Raw genomic sequence first — 20259 nt, 5'->3', positions numbered from 1 at the left:
GTGACCCTTTATTTTACATACGGAGAAATTAACTTGCAACAGTTGGCGTTGATTTGGGATAAGCATTATTCCATAATTTGGGAAGCTTGAATCACTTGATCCTGCCATTGAAGACTGGGCCCCAGTGTGTGCAAAGAATCAGTTTTGCTTCCAGGCAAGTGACACTGGGGCAGATGAAAAGCAACAGCTTGTGGAACTACTACTTTTTTCAGTTATTAGGAGCCTTACTTTCCCTGAGGCACCAATACTAAAACCTTTCAGGACCTATTGTCTGGAGCTGCCAGATACTGGTTGAACTCCACCACGGTCATCTAGAGGTTTCCAAAATCATTTGTTGGTGAGAAGGTATGGTGGCCAGGATTGGATTCAGACATAGCTGCATTGGTAGGCAGTGGTCACAGTACCAACAAGGACAAAAGTTACCACCAGCAGATCCCCATATTCATGGGAATGTTTGGGTAAACCTTGGACTCTTTTACACGTTGATAGTGCAGGCCCTTCATGGGCTCAGTGTTCCTTGTCATTATGGATATCCACTCAAAATGGCTGGACATGCACAGAGTTCATTTGTCAAACATGGGGATGAGAGTAGAACAACAGTGCACATCTTTTGCAATACATGGACTTCTGGAATTTTTGGTCACAGATAACAGACCATAGTTTACCAGCAGAGAATTTGAGTATTTCCTAAAGTTGAACAAATTTGATATACAAGGACAGCTCCATACCATCCATCATCCAATGGTCTGGCAGCAAGAGCAGTCCAAACTTTGAAGGCAGGCTTAAAGAAACAGCCTACAGTAGATACCAACTTATCCCGGTTCCTATTTGATTATGCAAAGACAGGGATAGCTCCAGTAAAGTTGCTAATGGGGAGAAGATTCCACATTAGGTTACATCTGATCTTCCCGGACCTGGGAGTGGGAAGATGAAACAGCATCAGGAACACCAATGCCTTTTATTTCAGGGGACAAAGTTTGGTGGAGGAACCATAGGGAAGGCCCTGCATGGATAAGAGACATGGTCCATACAAGGTTAGATCCAGTGACCTAATAAGGTTTGGGGAGGTGAGAGGTCCTGAACAAGTACATGGACCATAGGAAAGCTGCAAACTCACAAATAGTGCAGGAGTAAAATGTGCCCAGTTCCCCAACAGCCTTCCCAACTGTTGTGGAACCTATGCGTTCTCTTTCTCTCTCCATCACCCATTGAAAATGTCTCAGAATCTGAGATGGACACCGTGGGTGTCTCCGCCTTGATGCTTTGCTGCCTGAAGAAGAGAATGAATTTCTTCCGAAATGTCCTGGGCGTAAGAGGTGAACTACTGTGCATTACCTACTGCCCATGTCAGAGGCAGAGTTGGAGGAACCTGACCTGGTGCTTCACCACTGCAGGAGAAGCTACAAAATAAGAACCAGCCCATGTGCTCAGACTCAGAGGGTGAGGGATGTAGTGATTGTAATGAGCTCAGCCAGGTAGATTTTGTAGAATATGAGTTCCCTGATTGGGGCTGTTAATCTGGTCCAATCAGGGGGCTCTAGCTGACAGATAAGAACAGGAGTGTCAGAAGTTTTGTTCACTCTGAGAGCTGGCTCTGAGGGAGCCGGATCAGTGTCAGGGACTCTCTGCGTGTAAATAAAGGGTGACCTGGTGACAGGATACTGGAGTTATTTCACTTACTATATCAATCCCGCTATATTTATAGAGTCTCAAGAGATTTATTGTAACAATATTGCCACATTGAAGACGTTTAAGACTTTGCACAATTGAAAAATACAACCATTTTCTTTTATTTTAAAAAGCAACAGCAGGAAGCATTTTTGTGTGTGCCTGCAGGGAGTTTCCAAGGCATTTTGTTAGAATGTCTATAAAATTCCTTTGTCTAAATTGGGGCACAACAGATTGCCTGATAGAATTTAAAATCTTCAAACAGCACTTGGGGCTAATGTTTCTAGACTCAGGTGTGTCCTGAAAATAAACAAATCATTAAGATTTGCTTAGCAATTCAGAATGAAGGTCGAGGATTAATAGCCAATGAGTGACAAGGTACTCAAAAAATATGGACCACCTTAAAAGACCAATTCAAAGTCAGGCAAAACTTTCATATTCACCACCTAGAATTCATGTCATTTCAACAGAAGCTCACAGAATCCATAGAACACTTTGTGAGCAAACGTAGTGGAAAGTGCTCACGATGTGATTTTCTGGATGACAAGCTAGCAACAGAATTGTTGAACTGGTTATTGCATTCAGCATATGGAACCTTTCAAAATGGTATGCTATGAAAACTGAAGACTTGTAGCATTCTTCATTTACTGAAGGATATACCTAATACAAAATAATTCTTACAGATTGGTGAACAAACTTGCAACCATATTGATGAAACAAGAACAGAAGGAGACCTTTGGCCCTCACAAGCCTGCTCCACTATTCAATAAGATCGTGGCTGATTTCTTTGTGTTTTGAATTGTACATTCTCATCTAGCCTCAATAATCCTTGATCCCCTGCCTTACAAGAAATTGTCCATTATTGCCTTAAAAATATTCAGCGACCCCACCCCTACCATCTTCTGAGTTCCAAAGTCACAGAGAAGAGTAAATGATCCTCATCTCTGTCCTTAAAGCACAACTTCTAATTTTACATTTCTTATGGTTTTAACATTTACATTGAGGGTTGGTTAGCTCAGTTGGCTGGGTGGCTGGTTTGCAATGCTCAGTGATGCCAATATGGGTTCATTTCCCACACCAGCTGAGTTACTACGAAGGTCCCTCCTCTCAAGCTCTCCCTCACCTGAAGTGTGGTGACCTTCCGGTTATACCACTGCTGGTTGTCTCTCTCTCTCCTATAGTGCAGTTAGCTGATGCCATCTACAAGAGTTTAGTCCACTCACTCAACTTTCTACATCCATCTGCAACTTGCTTATGTTTCCCTCATCAACTATGAACTTAGCTACAATGCCTTTAGCCCCTCAACAAAGTCATTGATGCAAACTGCAAAACTTTAACCCCTACACAGACCCCTGCAGGACTCCACTCAGCATATCTTTCTAATCTAAGACCCAGCCTCTGTCTGCCTTCAGGCTGTTTTCTGCAAGCCAACCGAAACTCTATTCTCATGAATCCTTTACCTTCTACACAGTGAGCTTTTACAGGTCCTAACAAAATTTGAGGCAAAGGATGCGGAGGCATTCTTTACGTCCTCTGAGAAGATGTCAAGGCAAATTAATTGGCCAAAGCAAAACTTAGATGTTGCCCATGCAAAGTAGATTGGCATGTAAACACAGGAAATTTACATCTCACTGACATTAACTTTGATGGGGGGGGTAAGGGAGAATGCTGAAGGACCTGTTCCTGTGGTGTACTGTTCTTAAGGAGGTTTCTTGTGATGAAGATGCTATAAAAAGATCTATATTGGCTGCATATGAGTTAGTACCTGGGCATAAACACAAAGGCTTCAGAACTTAAGGGCAAATCTTCGTTGAATTTGAAGTGGTTTAGCAAAGTAATTTTGTCAGGTAAATATAAGCACTCAAAGCTAAAACTTTGTGCAAAGCTCTTAGGGAGATAATATTCTTAGGGGAACTTCAAAATTCATTTGCTTCCAAGGGCGGCACAGTGGCTCAGTGGTTAGCACTGCAATCTCACAGCACCAGGGATCAGGGTTCGATTCCAGCGGGTGACTGTCTGTGTGGAGTTTGCACACTCTGTGCAGATTTCCTCCGGGTGCTCCGGTTTCCTCCCAAAGTCCAAAGATATACAGGTCAGGTAGATTGGCCACGCTAAATTGCCCGGAGTGTTTGGTGTATTAGTCAGAGAGAAATGGATTTGGGTGGGTTATTCTTTGGAGGTTCAGTGTGGACTTATTGGGCCAAAGGGCCTGTTTGCACACTGTAGGGAATTTAATCTAATAAAAAAAAATAAGAATCAATGTTGACGGCCAAAGGTTTGCAACTGTGAGACAAGCGCAATGATATCAGCTGATTCATAAAAGAAAAACCTTTTTTTCCATCACCCATGTAGGTTGACAGGGATAGAAAATTCAAGATGGGCAAGTAAACAGAACAAAGAATGGATTACTGGAGACTGAATTGTTTTCAGAGTGGGACACGTTCGTTCAGCATGCTGGAAGTTGTGATGGAAGCCTTTACAATTTATTGAAGCTCAAGAGTCCAAAAAGGAACTCAAAAGGAGCCACTTTCACACTGAATGAGGTATAAAGATGACAGACTTTTTCTTTCCTAAAGTGTATTAGTAAATCAAATGACATTTTTTTTTACAATAGTTTCATGGCCACCATTACCGAAACCACTTTTTAATTTCAGAACTACTAATTGAATTCAAATTTCACCAGTTACCATCGTGGGACTTGAACCCATGATTCCAGAGCCTGGCTCTCCAAAGGGGATCTGGTGTCGCATTGGTAAAGAAATACAATAATCAATGAATGCCAAAACAATTTATTCATTTATTAAACCTTCCAGTTATCTTTGATGATTAGGACATCTAAAATTATTTTGAAAAATGCAACAATAGCAGCAAAAGCGGACTACTACATTCTATGAATGGCGTATCATTTTTTCATAAAATGCTGATTTATTGTAATTATTTGCTTTGACAAAGAATTTAGGTCATAGTCCATTTGTATTTGGTGGATTTTGGAAGTGTGTTGCTATGGCAACTCCACCAAAGATAAGATTACAAACATTTATTTCATGAATATGACATACTTTGAAGCATTCAAAACATGGCTTCCAATGAACTATAGGATTATAGAACTGGGCGGCACGGTGGCACAGTGCTGCCTCACAGCGCCAGAGACCCGGGTTCAATTCCCGCCTCAGGCGACTGACTGTGTGGAGTTTGCACATTCTCCCCGTGTCTGCGTGGGTTTCCTCCGGGTGCTCCGGTTTCCTCCCACAGTCCAAAGATGTGCAGGTCAGGTGAATTGGCCATGCTAAATTGCCCGTAGTGTTAGGTAAGGGGTAAATGTAGGGGTATGGGCGGTTTGCGCTTCGGCGGGGTGGTGTGGACTTGTTGGGCCGAAGGGCCTGTTTCCACACTGTAAAGTAATCTCATCTAATCTAATCTAAATTTACAGTCTCGCAGAAGGTTATTTAAGCTTTTTCAGAATACAGTCCAGCTGGTCCCACTCCTCAGCCCTTTACTCAAAACACTTCATTTTCTTTCTTGCACGTTACTATTCAACTCTTTCTTGAAGGCTACTGTTTAATTTATAACCACCACTCTATCTATCAGATAACATATTTTAAAACTCTACCATTTGTTGCATTAAAATATTTTTGCTTGTGTCTCCTTTTCATGCTCTTGGTAGAGAACAGTAACTTTTAAAAAAAAATTGAACATCCAGTTATTTACTGTGAGGAATTATATAAGATTTCAAATACAAAAACAAAAGCTTTACTGTTAGTGTTACTTCAGTGTTTTGATACTTAAACTCTGACCTTATTAAGTAAACCTAGGCTGCCAGTGAATTACAATTGCCTTAGCATTTATTGCTTTCTCAAACCAGATTTTTAAAGCTTTGTCTTACATGCAGAAATACAAATCCAAACACAAAATACAGTTTTATAAAATGAATTCACGACATCCTTTGGTTCTTGTGTAAATCACCCTAAATCTGTGCTGTCTGCCATCAACACTTCAGCCACTGAAAACTTTCATCTGAAATATCTAAACGCAAAACACTCCAAAACTGATAAAGAGTCATCTAGACTTGGAATGTTAGCTTGTTCTCTCTCCACAGATGCTGCCTGACCTGCTGTGATTTCCAGCACTTTTGTTTCCAGGTTAAAGTCATCTGTAATGATAATAGCCTGAATGGGAAATGCATACTGTGTTCAACTATGTGGGATCCAAATGCTGGCCACAAGTGAGGAGGTGTGGGGGGTCATTGCAGATTGGTCACCATCATCTCTGTGAAACAGAAGTAACCATAGGCGACCTTAAAAGAGGCACCTTTAAGTCACAAAGACAATCCAAGAAGAAAATCAGAAATTGGTGAAAAAAAATCTCAGCAGGTCTGGCAGCATCAGTGCAGAGAAAGCAAAGTTAATGTTTTGGTCCAGTGAGTCTTCTTCAGAACTGATTGAAGTTCAGAAAAGGTGGTATGTATACTGATGATAGGGGTGGGGAAGGAGAGAGTGGATATGTGGAAATGGAGCCCAGAGAGCCCGCATAAGTGAGAAAAAGAATGGGTTGGCTGTGCTGAAAGTAACCCATGTGATGATAAGGCCTAGGCTGTAGGTGTGGGTAAAGGACATGGAAGGAGGTGCTCAGGTGGTAACATTATTGAACTGCCAGGGTGGTGGGGAATTCTCAGCTAATGAAAAGTGTGGACATGTCTGAAGCACTCCTGTGGAAGGTGACATTGTCAGAGCAGATGAGGCTGACAAACTGGAGCACTAGGGTGGAATCTTTACAGGAAGCAGGGTGAGAGGATGGATAGCCAAGGTAACTGTGGGAGTCGGTGGGTTTGTAGTGGATATTGGTGGCCAGCCTATCCCCAGAAATGGAAATAGATATGTCGAAGGAGGGAAGGGAGGAGTCAGAGAGGGTGAAGGCAAGAGCGGGGGTGGAAATTGGAAGCGAAATTAATATATCATTCAAATTCTGAATGAGAGAAGGAAGGAGAACCAATAGTGTTTCTGAGATCTTTTAGGCTGATCTCCTGTTGCTTTGCACTGTTAAGTGTTCATCACAATGTTTATGTGCCATGCTGCTTTTCTTGGGTGATGTGGAGGTGGGAGGACAAGGTATCAATAATCATAGTGTAATAGCAATCTCCTCCTATATTTGTATGATTTAACATGGCCTACATATAGAAACACTCTGTGGTCCTCCTTGTTGGAGTCTTCCATGTCCCACTGCAGAGAAAATGATGCTAAACTGTCATTTGTGAGTGATATGAATACCGATAGCTCATATTACTAATCATCTGTTCTGTTTATTTTATTCCTCACACAGGTTCCTTGTTACCACTGGACCCAGCACAATAAGGATATCATCATCGTCATCACTGCAGCTAGGGTATAATGAAGATGCGGAGAAACTGAGCAGGACCACATATGTCAGCACCCCAGGGTCAGCAAATGCTGAACAGCCTCTACATGAAGTCACCACAGTTGAATACCCCCTCAGGACATGGAGAAGATCTAGGAGACCCAGGATCTGCCATCCTCAATGTCATTTCCTCCAGATGAGTGACTAAGATGCCTCAGTCTGAGGATGACCTGGGAGACTGTCACAGTCCTGTGCCAACTGCTGGAGTAGGATCTGCAACCATCCTATCCTGTAGGCAACGTCTGTGTGAAATTTGTAGGCAACTAATAGTTTCTCAAGGATCCTCCAGGTATTTATGCCGAATATCTCGATCATCAATCCACACATGCATCATGGCTGTTACTGATGCAGTTTGCATTAAATCACAGCTCTCCAATTCTTCTCCCTGTGTTGACATGAGTGCTGGAGCCTGGGCAGAAGGTTTGCCAACACAGCTAGTTTCCCCTGGGTGCCAGGTGCCAGACACCCATTGAATCGAGTGCACTATATCTTAACACAGACTTCATCAATGGGGCAGTGTAACAGACCTTCAATATAAAAGTACCATACTTTAGATGCAAATACACTGGAAGCTGCCATGATGCCTATATATTTGAGAATTCACTCATTCCTACTTAATTTAAAGGGTCAGATATCTTCAAGGAAGGTTACTGGGAAATGAGAGCTCCCCTTTGTATGGCTGATGATTCCTTTACACAAGCCTCTGACTGACTGAGACAAACATAGATACAATGCAGCCCATTGTGGAGCATATAATAAACCTATAATTGGGTCAGTGCTGGGGATACCTTTTTAGATTAGATTTTTTTTTAGATTACATTACAGTGTGGAAACAGGCCCTTCGGCCCAACAAGTCCACACCGACCCGCCGAAGCGCAACCCACCCATACCCCTACATTTACCCCTTACCTAACACTATGGGCAATTTAACATGGCCAATTCACTTGACCTGCACATCTTTGGACTGTGGGAGGAAACCGGAGCACCCGGAGGAAACCCACGCAGACACGGGGAGAACGTGCAAACTCCACACAGTCAGTCGCCTGAGGCGGGAATTGAACCCGGGTCTCTGGCGCTGTGAGGCAGCAGTGCTAACCACCGTGCCGCCCACTGTGCCACCGTGCCGCCCACACCACTCCAGACAGCTGGGGCTGCATAATCCTTGCATGCTGCTCAATTCACCAGGACGCTGATCCTATCACAGTTCATCCCAACACCATTACTCCCTCTTTCTCCAAAACTGGTTCCAATGTTTCCTAAATTGAAACCCATTTCTGTTGAACATGTTTTTGGGTCACATATTCAACTCTGATCTTATTTACTGTATGATTATTGGTTCATGGCTCAGGTAGTTATCCAAATATTATTGCATTTATAGTTCTTTTGTTTTTGTAATCTAGCTGTTTTTCCTTCCTCTCCAGAATCTCTTTTCTTTGTCCAAATTCTGTCACTTGTACCCATGTGGATCATGATAACTGGATCATTCCCCTCCAATGCAAGTTCCTCCCAACCTTGAGAGGTCCTTAACCTTAATATCAGGCAGGCAGGCAGCACCATATTTTGGACTATACTGCTCAGCTGCAGCTCCATCCCCTTAACTATCCTGTCTTCTGTTATAACTACATTACCTTTTACTGTCCTCACTTGAATGGTTTTTGTCAGTACTGTGCCATGGTCAATTTTTTCAGCCTCCCTATAGCATATACAATCTGAAGGTATCTCAAACTTATTGGACAGTTAAAACGATTCTGACTCCTCTATTGTTACCTTATGGATCACTTATTTTCCTGATTTGTGGTCACAGAATTCTATCGCTAACCATCCAACCAAATTTGAAGTGCTCAGGATAAAGCATGTGACTTCCTTCTAGGTCAAAGTGACCATGTCACTTTCACCCTTCCTGATGCATCAAAATATTCAAAGATCACACTCCAGCTCATCAGCTCGCAGTAAAAGTTCTTCAGGCTGCAGATATTCACTGCATGGGTCATGCTAGTATCCACCAGATTCCACATGCTACATCTCTAAAACATCAGCTAACCTGACATCTCTTGTGTTTTTTTAAAGACCACTCAATTGTTGTGTACATAGTTACAGCAAGTAGTTTAACTAGTTGAAGGAATAAAATTAGTAGAATACTTATTTAAAATATGCCCCATGTTTTAGAGAGATGGAAGCCTTAAAATTCACTAAATAATCCTTAGCTGCTCAGCAAATTAAGCTTTGAGGACCCATTAGTTTCTATAGGCTGAAACTAAGATAAAAGAAGCAGCATCTGTGTCTCCCTTAGCATTTGGACCGCATTACACTCAGACCATGTCACATTTAATCAAATAACAATACCTGTGTCTTCAAAGGCAGCTGGTGACTCACATCCAAGTTGCAACTTTGAATTCAGGGTCTTGCTAAAGTGATTAATCCCCTTTTTCACTTTAAGTTGACAGATAACAGCCACTGTCAGGGAATTTCTGTTAACTGTGTTCCTTGATTAGATTTCAGTGTAAAGTCTGACTGTTGCTCTATTATAGTTTGAGAAACACTTGCTTGCAAGACTTTGGCTTGTATTAGATTTCTTATTTAGTACTCATACTTGTACTCAAATCTCATCATATTCTGAACTCCCAAACTAGGACTGCAAAGAAGTTATGCTAAATGCTTGAGTCACTAGTTCTTCATTATATGGAATATTTTGTGTAGTTTAGGGCACTTTGTTTTGTAAGGCATATCAGAGCCTTGACGAGGGTATAGAGGAAGTTTTCTGGAATGATATCAGAAGTGACGAGCTTCACTTCTGTCCAGAGAAGCTGGGAATGTTTGTCTCAGAGCAGTGGAAGTTAAGATTTAATAGAGGCTTTCCATATAAAGACTGGATAGATAAACCCTAATTGTTTCCTGTAACTATGGTCTTTTTCTTTACTCAAATTTAAGGATCAAAATGTTGAGGAAATACTTGTGATACTGTGCATAATTTCAATTATACTTTATATTGTTGAAGAATATAAATGTACAGAAAACAACTCTCTGCAGAATTTAATACACTCAAGGAATTATTAATTACTGTCAAAACAATATACTATTACAAGAATATATTTGTTCGTTGAGCACATAAGGTAGTTACTTTGCTCCTGCTCCGGAAAAAGGTATCAGCCACAGGTTCTGATAGTGAGTAAGGGTTGATGTTGAGCTCCTGATGCACTTGTGCACACCATCATCTTAATTTACCTGAATTCAGACACCGAATGTTCTCTACCCCAGTGAAATAACCTCCCTGCACAGGCTTTGATCTTTCCCTTTCATTGTGAACTTTTCTGAGGTAGAAATAACCTTTTTGCCATTTGACTTGTTGCTGTTGATAGTAACATAGAAACATAGAAAATAAGAAGAGTAGGCCATTCAGTCCTTCGAGCCTGCTTTGTCATTCAACATGATCAAGGTTGATCATCCAAATCAGTATCTTGTTCTCACTTTCTCCCTATACCCTTTCATCCCTTTGGCCCTGAGAATTGTATCTAACTTCTTCTTAGAGTCATAGAGTCATAGAGATGTACAACATGGAAACAGACCTTCAGTCCAACCTGTCCATGCTGACAGATATCCCAATCTAATCCACTCCCGTCTGTCAGCACCCGGCCCCTATCTCCCCAAATCCTTCCTATTCATATACCCATCCAGATGTCTTTTAAATGTTGCAATTGTATTAATCTCAACCACTTTCTCTGGCAGCTCATTCCACACACATATCACTATCTGCGTGAAAACATTGGCCCTTAGGTTCTCTTTTATGTATTTCCCCTCTCACCCAAAATCTATGCCCTCTAGTTCTGGACTCCCCCACCCAAGGGAAAATACTTTTGTCTATTTATCTTATCCATGCCCCTCATGATTTTATAAACCTCTATAAGGTCACCCCTCAGCCTCCAATGCTCCAGGGAAAACAGCCCCAGCCTGTTCAGCCTCTCCCTATAGCTCTAATCCTCCAACCCTGGCAACGTCCTTGTAAATCTTTTCTGAACCCTTTCAAGTTTCACAACATCTTTCCGATAGGAAGGAGACCAGAATTGCATGCAATATTCCAACAGTGGCCTAACTAATGTCCTGTACAACAGTAACATGACCTCCCAACTCCTGTACTCGATACTCTGACCAATAAAGGAAAGCAAACCAAATGCCTTCTTCACTATCCTACCTACCTGGGACTCCACTTTCAAGGAGCTATGAACCTGCACTCCCATGTCTCTTTGCTCAGCAACACTCCCTAGGACCTTACCATTAACTGTGTAAATCTCGCTAAGATTTGCTTTCCCAAAATGCAGCACCTTACATTTAGCTAAAGTAAACTTCATCTGCCACTTCTCAGCCCATTGGCCCATCTGATCAAGATCCTAATGTAATCTGAGGTAACCTTCTTTGCTGTCCACTACACCTCCAATTTTGGTGTCATCTGCAAACTTACTAAAAATACCTCTTATACTCACATCCAAACTGTGACACTCCACTGGTCACAGGCCTCCAGTCTGAAAAACAACCCTCCACCACTCCCCTCTGTCTTCTACCTTTGAGCCAGTTCTGTATCCAAATGGTTAGTTCTTCTTGTATTTCATAAGAGCTAAACTTGCTAACCAGTCTCCCATGGGGAACCTTGTCGAACGCCTTACTGAAGTCCATATAGATCACATCTACCACTCTGCCCTCATCAATCCTTTTTGTTACTTCTGCAACACTCAATCAAGTTTGTGAGACATGCTTCCCATGAACAAAGCCATGGTGGCTATCCCTAATCAGTCCTTGCCTTTCCAAATACATTTACATCCTGTCCCTCAGGATTCCCTCCAACAACTTGCCCACCACTGATGTCAGGCTCACGGGTCTATAGTTCTCTGGCGTGTCCTTACCACCTTTCTTAAACAGTGGCACCACATTAGCCAACCTCCAGTCTTCTGGCACCTCACCTGTGACTATCGATGATACAAATATCTCAGTAAGAGGCCCAGCAATTACTTCCCTAGCTTCCCACAGAGTTCTAGGGTACACCTGATCAGGTTCTGGGGATTTATCCACTTATAACTGTTTCAAGACATCCAGCACCTCCTCCTCTGTAATATGGACATTTTTCAAGATGTCACCATCCATTTCCTTACATTCTATATCCTCCATGTCTTTTTCCACAGTAAACACTGATGCAAAATACTCGTTTAATATCTTCCCCTTCTCCTGTGGCTCCACACAAAGGCTGCCTTGCTGATCTTTGAGGGGCCCTATTCTCTTCCTGGTTTCCCTTTTGTCCTTAAATATTTGTAAAAGTCCTTTGGATTCTCCTTAACTCTAATTGCCAAAGCTATCTCATGTCCCCTTTTTGCCCTCCTGATTTCCCTCTTAAGTATACTCCTACTGCCTTTATACTCTTCTTAGGATTCACTCGATCTATCCTGTGGATAGCTGAAAATGTGTTGCTGGAAAAGCGCAGCAGGTCAGGCAGCATCCAGGGAACAGGAGAATCGACGTTTCGGGCATAAGCCCTTCTTCAGGAATGGCTTATGCCCGAAACGTCGATTCTCCTGTTCCCTGGATGCTGCCTGACCTGCTGCGCTTTTCCAGCAACACATTTTCAGCTCTGATCTCCAGCATCTGCAGACCTCACTTTCTCCTATCCTGTGTATACCTGACAAATGCTTCCTTCTTTTTCTTAACCAAACCTTCAATTTCTTTGGTCATCCAACATTCCCTATACCTACCAGCCTTTCCTTTCACCCTAACAGGAATATACTGTCTCTGGACTTTCGTTATCTCATTTCTGAAGGCTTCCCATTTTCCAGCCATCCCTTTACCTGTGAACATCTGCCTCCAATCAGCTTTTGAAAATTCTTGCCTAATACCATTAAAATTGGCCTTTCTCCAATTTAGAACTTCAACTTTTAGATCCGGTCTATCCTTTTCCATCACTATTTTAAAACAAATAGAATTATAGTGGCTGGCCCCAAAGTGCTCCCCCAATGATACCTCAGTCATCTGCCCTACCTTATTTCCCAAGCGTCGGTCAAGTTTTGCACCTTCTCTAGTAGGCACATCCACATACTGAATCAGAAAATTTTCTTGTACACCCTTAATACTATGGTAGTCCCAGTCTATGTTTGGAAAGTTAAAATCCCCTCCCATAACCACCATTTAATTCTTACAGATAACTGAGATCTCCTTACAAATTTGTTTCTCAATCTCCTACTGACTATTAGGAGGTCTATAATACAATCCCAATAAGGTGATCATCCCTTTCTTATTTCTCAATTTCACCCAAATTTCTTCCCTGGATATATTTCCGGGAATATCCTCCCTCAGCTATCCCTTATCAAATACGCCTTCTTGAACACATTTAATGTTTTAGCCTCAACTGCTAATCATTAGTCAGACCTTCAACAAATTTCTGCCTAAATTCTTTGGCATTGACATTATGCCTGTTATCTTTGATAAGGAATCTGTCTTGGACCATTGAAAGGAAGGTGATGGTGTAGAGGTATTGTCAGTAACCCAGAGCCCTTCTGTAATGTTTTAGGAATGGTGGTTCAAATCCCACCATGGTAGATATCAAAATTTAAATTCAATTAACAGATCTGTGATTAAAAACTAACTCAATGTGAATACTGTCAATTGTTGTTGAAAACCTATTTTGTTAGCTAATGATGTTTAGGGAAGGAAAACTGCCACCCTTACCTGGTCTAGTCAACATGTGATTCCAGACCCACAGCAATTTAATGGCTCTTTCTTGATATCTAGGCAATTAGAGATGGACAATAAATGCTGGTCTGGCCCACAATGCCCACATCCAGGGAATGACATTTTTAATAATTGAATCAGGTCAGGGAGTTTACAACATCTCCATCTCATGCTCTGGAGATCAGACAGATTGTTGCTTGCTTTGCACCCTCCCTGCTTAATTCCCACCAGAATTAAAACCGTGGCTTTAATATTTGGTTGACAGCTTTCTATAATGTCACATTGTTAGGAGTTATTCAACCAAATATTCTCTCTACTGTAAAGACTGATGCAAAATACTTATTAAGTGCCTCTGCCAGTTTTTGATCATCGTGTACAAATTGACAAGCTTCTCTCTGGAGTTCTGCTTCACTTAATAATTCTCTTTTCATTGATATACTTGTCAAATATTTTACTATTCTTTTTGATGTTTTTCAAATGTTCCTCTCTTATCTTGCTCTTAACCTCTTGTCTTATTTTCTAATATTCTCCTTCAGCTTTTTTTTGTTATTTCATTATACATATAGTCCTTTTAGCTACTTCTTTTCAATTTTAATTGGTTTCAAACTTCTTTATTTATCCATGACATGCTAAAACAACTGGTGGTTTTCTTCTTAATCAAATCCTGTGCCTTTGCAGTCTCTGTCTATAAAAAAAAATGCAGTCTACTGTTTTGTTCCAGTTTTGAATGCCAAACTGTGCTCCTGGCTTGGCCTCACACTTTCTGGAATTTGCTTTAACCCCTCCCTTTCGATTAGGTTCTGTGCTGATTTATTTGCCCCTTTTTCGTTTGGTTGTCCTTAAATTCCTACATGTGGTGCTTACATCTTATAATATATGCACCAACACTCAGCCCCATCTATCTCAATTCTCAAAAACCAGGCCTAGCAACATTCTGATGGCTGATTAAAATACTGCTTGAGGTGGTCGTTCTTGGGTACTGTACAAGTTGGAGTAATTCCTGTTGGTTTTTTTCTGTATATTCCATCTCTGTTCAATTAATATGTGGTGAAAGAACCAGTATTTTGGGGGATGGGAGGGATTGGTTATTTCTAAATGGAATTGGATGTAAAAACAAAAAGAAAAAAAAACATTATGAAGAGAGAATAGTGGGGCTAATTGGATAACTTTTTGAATTGCTGACTCAGAATGGGTCAGATGGTCTCTGATTGTTCTGCCAGACTCCAATAACCCCTTTCTTTCCTTCTCAGAGCTCTATGGATTGTCTGAGTTCTATGGATTGTGTAATATCCATTTCTAAATTTTATACTTTTGCTCTTGCCTCCAGGCTATTTCTGAGCAACCCCACAGGAGGTAAAGCTACAGAATGATCCTACTCACAGATCTGAAGTGTTCTTCAGCATGAGGATTCTTTATATTGTTTAAATTACATTTTATACAATACTAAAGGACAAAAAAAATGTCAATACAGTCGCCTCAAAACGATTTATTAATATTTGGGCAAATGGAAAGATTAAAATGCTTGAGCCCAACATGTTTAAACTGATACAAGTTCATTAAACAACTGCACAGTTCACATTTCACAGGGTGCTTGTTGTGAAATGTGTGAAGAAAGGTTCACAGAAAATTAGACATTAGAATTTTATAGAAAGCTATTTTCTCAATTTTAGCTCACTTCAATTGGCAGGAATAGGATAGATGGGGCTGTGGAAATTGATTGATAAAATTACCTGCCCCACATTCTCCTAGCAATCCGTTCTAACCACTGATTTCAGGACAGTGGCTCAGGCACTTGTTAGAGACATGCAGGTACCTCATAAATACATCTAAATCACAGTCCTATGAAGTTATTGGGATTTCAGCATAATTTCAAACATAGAGGTAAGAAGTTACCATCCAGTAGGAAAAAACACTGCCAAATTAATTTTAGACACTGACTGGTCAATGAAGCATGATTATCAGCTGCAGAGAAATAGACCATGGGGATCTTTGTGCTATTGGGCTTAGAGGATTTTCAAGGGATTACTGGGCCTTTGAGATATCCTGTTTCTGCTTTTTTTTTATTGCCTTGCAACTTCTCATTAGGCTCACACAACATCTCCAAATGGAACAGTGGAGGATGAAGAGGAGGAGCTGAGCTTATTAGAACTGAGGAATAGACTGTTTGTTTGTTTGTAAAGGCTTCAGAGCCTAGAGGTGGTGATTCAGTCTCCTGGGTGTCTCAGAGCAGTCCTCTATGAGGAACCTGCATACAGGCTATTGGGATCATTGCAGCTCCTATAATAGGACTTGTTGTATTCCTGTCCACAGGAATGCAGGAGTCTCTCATCACAGCACAGACCGAAACAGGATTTTATTTCATGTTTTCTCCTTGCTCTGCTTCCAATGGATGTCTATTTACCACCATTGTAATGGTGGAATGCCTCATGAGTAAATTCAGATCAGCATCCTATGAAATGCTGAGACCTTATGTTTGATTATAATTAGCCAAGATTCAAATTTCCTGTGACAAACTGTCAGATTAATGTCATAAAGCTGTTTGATAGGATACAGGTAAAGGAACACTCGCTCCCTAGCTACTGAGTTCATTAGGCAATTGTGAGTAATATATTTCCAAGGCAGTTCTGAGACTCTAGTTTTCTTTTTTCCTGACCTTCTTGTACTCTTACAAAATAGTTACTGCCATTTTAGTAAAACTCTTTGCTGGATGGCTGGTTTGTAATTCAGAGTGACATCAACAACATGAGTTCAATTCCCAAACTGACTGAGGTTACCATGAATGACTGTCCTTCTCAAACTCTTTCCTCATCTGAAATGTGGTGATCCACAGGTTAAACCATCCCTCTCTCTAATGAGAGGGCAGCCCTATGATCTGGGAAGATTTGGTGACTTTAACTTTACATTTACTACAACCCCTTAAACAAACAGAGAGAAGTACCAACAAGTTCAATAACAGAGGCAGGTTCCCATAGAATGCTTACCCAGCCAACAGTCTCCATAGACCACATAGTTTTCCCTAGGTATTTTTGAGGAACTCTATAAGAAGACCTTACGATTCAGCAGGGAGGCTGTGGCAGACCTAAGAGGCCTATTGCCTGCACAACCAGGATTCTGTGCTGTCAAAGTGACCCTGGAGGTCACCATCACTAGAAAAGGTTTTGGCTTTCAAAGCTGCTACACTCACATTAGCCAAACCATAGAATGGCTATAGTACTGAAGTAGACCATTTGGCCTATTTTATATGTAGGAAGCAATCCAATTAGTCCTTGTCTCCTGCTCTTTCCGTGGAGCTCTGTGAATGTATTTCTTGTCAGTCCATCTGCAGTCTGTAGCTGCACCAAACATGTCAATGATCCCTCCTTTACTAGAGGAATGTAGTGTATCATCATCACAATGGAAGATGCTCGTATTTTGTACCAGTATGTGGTAGAATATACTTCATTAGCAAATGCCAACAATGCCTCCATGCATTTTCTCTGTTTCCAATTGTACAGGATGTGCAGAGGATAGCTGCTAGAGAACAGATGGTATCCATACTCTTCCACTCCTGGCTGTCAAGATGCCCACTGCAAGCCCATTACATCTGAACAAGGCAGAACAATGAGAGTCATATTAACAGCGGGAAACTCGGGGAGCAGACAACCGGTATTTTGAAGTACAGAAACTGATCCTCAGGGTTCCCTACATTGCCCAGACAAAGTGGGGCTGCATCATTGCAGTTTTGGCATATTCTCAAAACTTAGTAATGACAAGCTTTCCCAATAATTTTTTGGATGTTGCTGCTCAGGTTCTGATTGAAAGCGTGGAATCTCACCGATATATAATAAACACTTGCTCACTGATTTCTAGACTTTCCTCTTTTTATTTCAGTTTTCCACCATTTCTCTTTGCTCAAAGCAAATTGCGACGTTTTCAAGAACATCTTCCTGAAGCAGTCAGACTGAAATCTATCCTCCCTGTTTAAAACTCGTGTAGTTTGCACAATTGAGAAATAAATCAGTTTATTTAAGCTACTCATGCGGAACTGCAAAGCAACCATAATATTTGCGAGCCCTGTCAATAATTGTAACAAATCCACGGTTGATTAGAAGCACTCTTACCAATAGGATAGAAGTTCTGATACATAGTGTAGCAAACAGAAATTGGTTTTCCGAAACGGAAATACTGTCATTATCAGAGCATGTAGTTGATTGCGAAAAGAACCAATAATTCAAAGTCATCCCTTTAATTTAATTGAAATGAAATGGATTGATCTTTGACAGCTTACTTAATGGGGGCCTTCAATATTGACTGCAAATATTTTCATTTAAAAGCAGGCTGCATCTACTAGATTCTGGATCAGTGGTGCTGGAAGAGCACAGCAATTCAGGCAGCATCCGAGGACAGGCAAAATCGAAGTTTCGGGCAAAAGCCCTTCATCAGGAATAAAGGCAGAGAGCTTGAAGCGTGGAGAGATAAGCTAGAGGAGGGTGGGGGTGGGGAGAGAGTAGCATAGAGTACAATAGGTCAGTGGGGAAGGAGATGAAGGTGATAGGTCAGGGAGGAGAGGGTGGAGTGGATAGGTGGAAAAGGAGCTGGGCAGGTCTGACAAGTCCGGACAAGTCAGGGGATCGAATTGCTGGAGGTTAGAAACTAGGATGAGGTGGGGGAAGGGGAAATGAGGAAACTGTTGAAATCCACATTGATGCCCTGGGGTTGAAGTGTTCTGAGGCGGAAGATGAGGCGTTCTTCCTCCAGGCGTCTGGTGGTGAGGGAGCGGCGGTGGAGGAGGCCCAGCACCTCCATATCCTCGGCAGAGTGGGAGGGGGAGTTGAAATGTTGAGCCACGGGGCGATTTGGTTGATTAGTGTTCGTCCATTTTGGATATAAGCAGCTACAAGTGAAGCATATGGACAATGCTTGGTGCAGGAGAAACAGCAGGACCCTCCAGTCATTTAAACTTGCAGAGAGAAAAAAAAAATCACTGACCAAAGTTTAGTCATGTATTATCTTAATCTACAGAAGGTGACGTTTAATTAGAAATTTCATTTCGAAGGCTTGCCTAATGTTTTACCCTTTGGGTATTAAAGTAAAAAGTAATTTATTTTTCATGTCACAGTCAATTAAACATTTTCACTAAAAATGCAAGACATCTTTGTTAAAAAATATGTTACCAATAGCAAGCATGAAAGAATTCTCAGGATTATCAGATCTTTGCAACTGAAAAATGATTTAAATAGCCTAGATATGAAATTAGAACTATAATATTAGGGATAGAACTATCCCTAGGGTATCTAGTGATGGAGTCAGTGCCAAGTTATGGAGATTGAATTAACGTAATTGACTCTTAAGTGTCCTCTGAAACTTCCTACCAAGGCATACTGTTGCATCAAAACATTTAATAATGAAACTTAACCAAATATTTGGAATCAACCATACACCAGAAACTTCAAAGATATCCTACACAGTCCACAATGTAAAATTCTTCTTACTAACCTATGGGGTTTTGTGCCAAAGTTGGAAAAGGTGTTCAGCAAACTGGTCAAAAACAACTTGATAACGCAATTCTCACAGGATCATACCTTCCAGGCAATGTCTCAGAGACCTCCATCATGGTCCTTGGGTATGTTCTGTACCATTGGCAGAACATGTGTATCAGAGTTGGTGGAACAGTGGTATACAGTCAGGAGGGAGTGATTCTGGGAGTCTTCAACATTGATGCTGAACTGCATAAGGTCACATGGTAACAGATAAAATTTGAGCAAGAAATCATTCTGCTAGTTACTACCGTCCCTCAGATGACTTTTCTTTGTCATTCTTTTATAGGATATTGGTATCATTGGCACCACTATTTCTTCCCCATCTCCAATTTTCCTTGAACTGAGTGGTCTGCTCAGTCATTTGAAAGGGTAGTTAAGAGTCACCTACATTGCTGTGGGTTTGTAATGATATGTAGGCCAGACTGTGTAAGGGCTCAGTCACTTTCACACAGAAGAGCTGAATGGATGATCCAATTAGCCTCCTCCAGAGGAGTCTGGCATCCAAGATACCAGTCTTCAAACAACTTGTTTCACTTCAAATGATATTGAAAAATGCCTGAAGACACTGGATACTGGAAAGTCCACAGGCTTTGACAACATTCCAACAATAGTACTGAAGACCTATGCTCTTGAGCTAACTGTGGCCTTAGCCAAACTGTTCAAAAGCAGCCATAATATTGGCATCCAACTGACAGTTTGGACAGTTGGCCCATGTGTCCCATTCACAAAAACAGACAAATCCAATCTGTAACCAATCATCAGCAAAGTGATACAAAGATCATCAAAGTGCTACTAAGTAGCACTAAGTAAGTAGCACTTACTCAGCAATAAACCTGCATTTTGAAATATTCTAATTATTTTGCTGTCTCTAGTTTTTATAATATAATCTTTTAATGACTGATTGTGATGGTGAAACTATGATTTGGATTTTGTAAGCTGCCATTATCCAGAATAC

At 41.2% G+C, this 20259-nt stretch overlaps 1 long non-coding RNA gene across 1 annotated transcript; it reads left to right on the top strand.

Moving 5' to 3' along the window:
- Positions 1–4039: 4039 nt before the first annotated feature.
- LOC122560392 (uncharacterized) lies at positions 4040–17627 on the top strand. Its single transcript, XR_006314732.2, has 3 exons — positions 4040–4211; positions 6985–7369; positions 17280–17627. It is a non-coding gene; the product is annotated as an uncharacterized LOC122560392 (long non-coding RNA).
- The last annotated feature ends 2632 nt before the right edge of the window (positions 17628–20259 follow it).

Source organism: Chiloscyllium plagiosum, unplaced genomic scaffold (genome assembly GCF_037043375.1).
Source record: "Chiloscyllium plagiosum isolate Xiang-an unplaced genomic scaffold, Cpla_swu_hap1 HiC_scaffold_20, whole genome shotgun sequence".
NCBI lineage: Eukaryota > Metazoa > Chordata > Chondrichthyes > Orectolobiformes > Hemiscylliidae > Chiloscyllium > Chiloscyllium plagiosum.
This window is presented reverse-complemented; position numbering and strand designations above follow the sequence as displayed.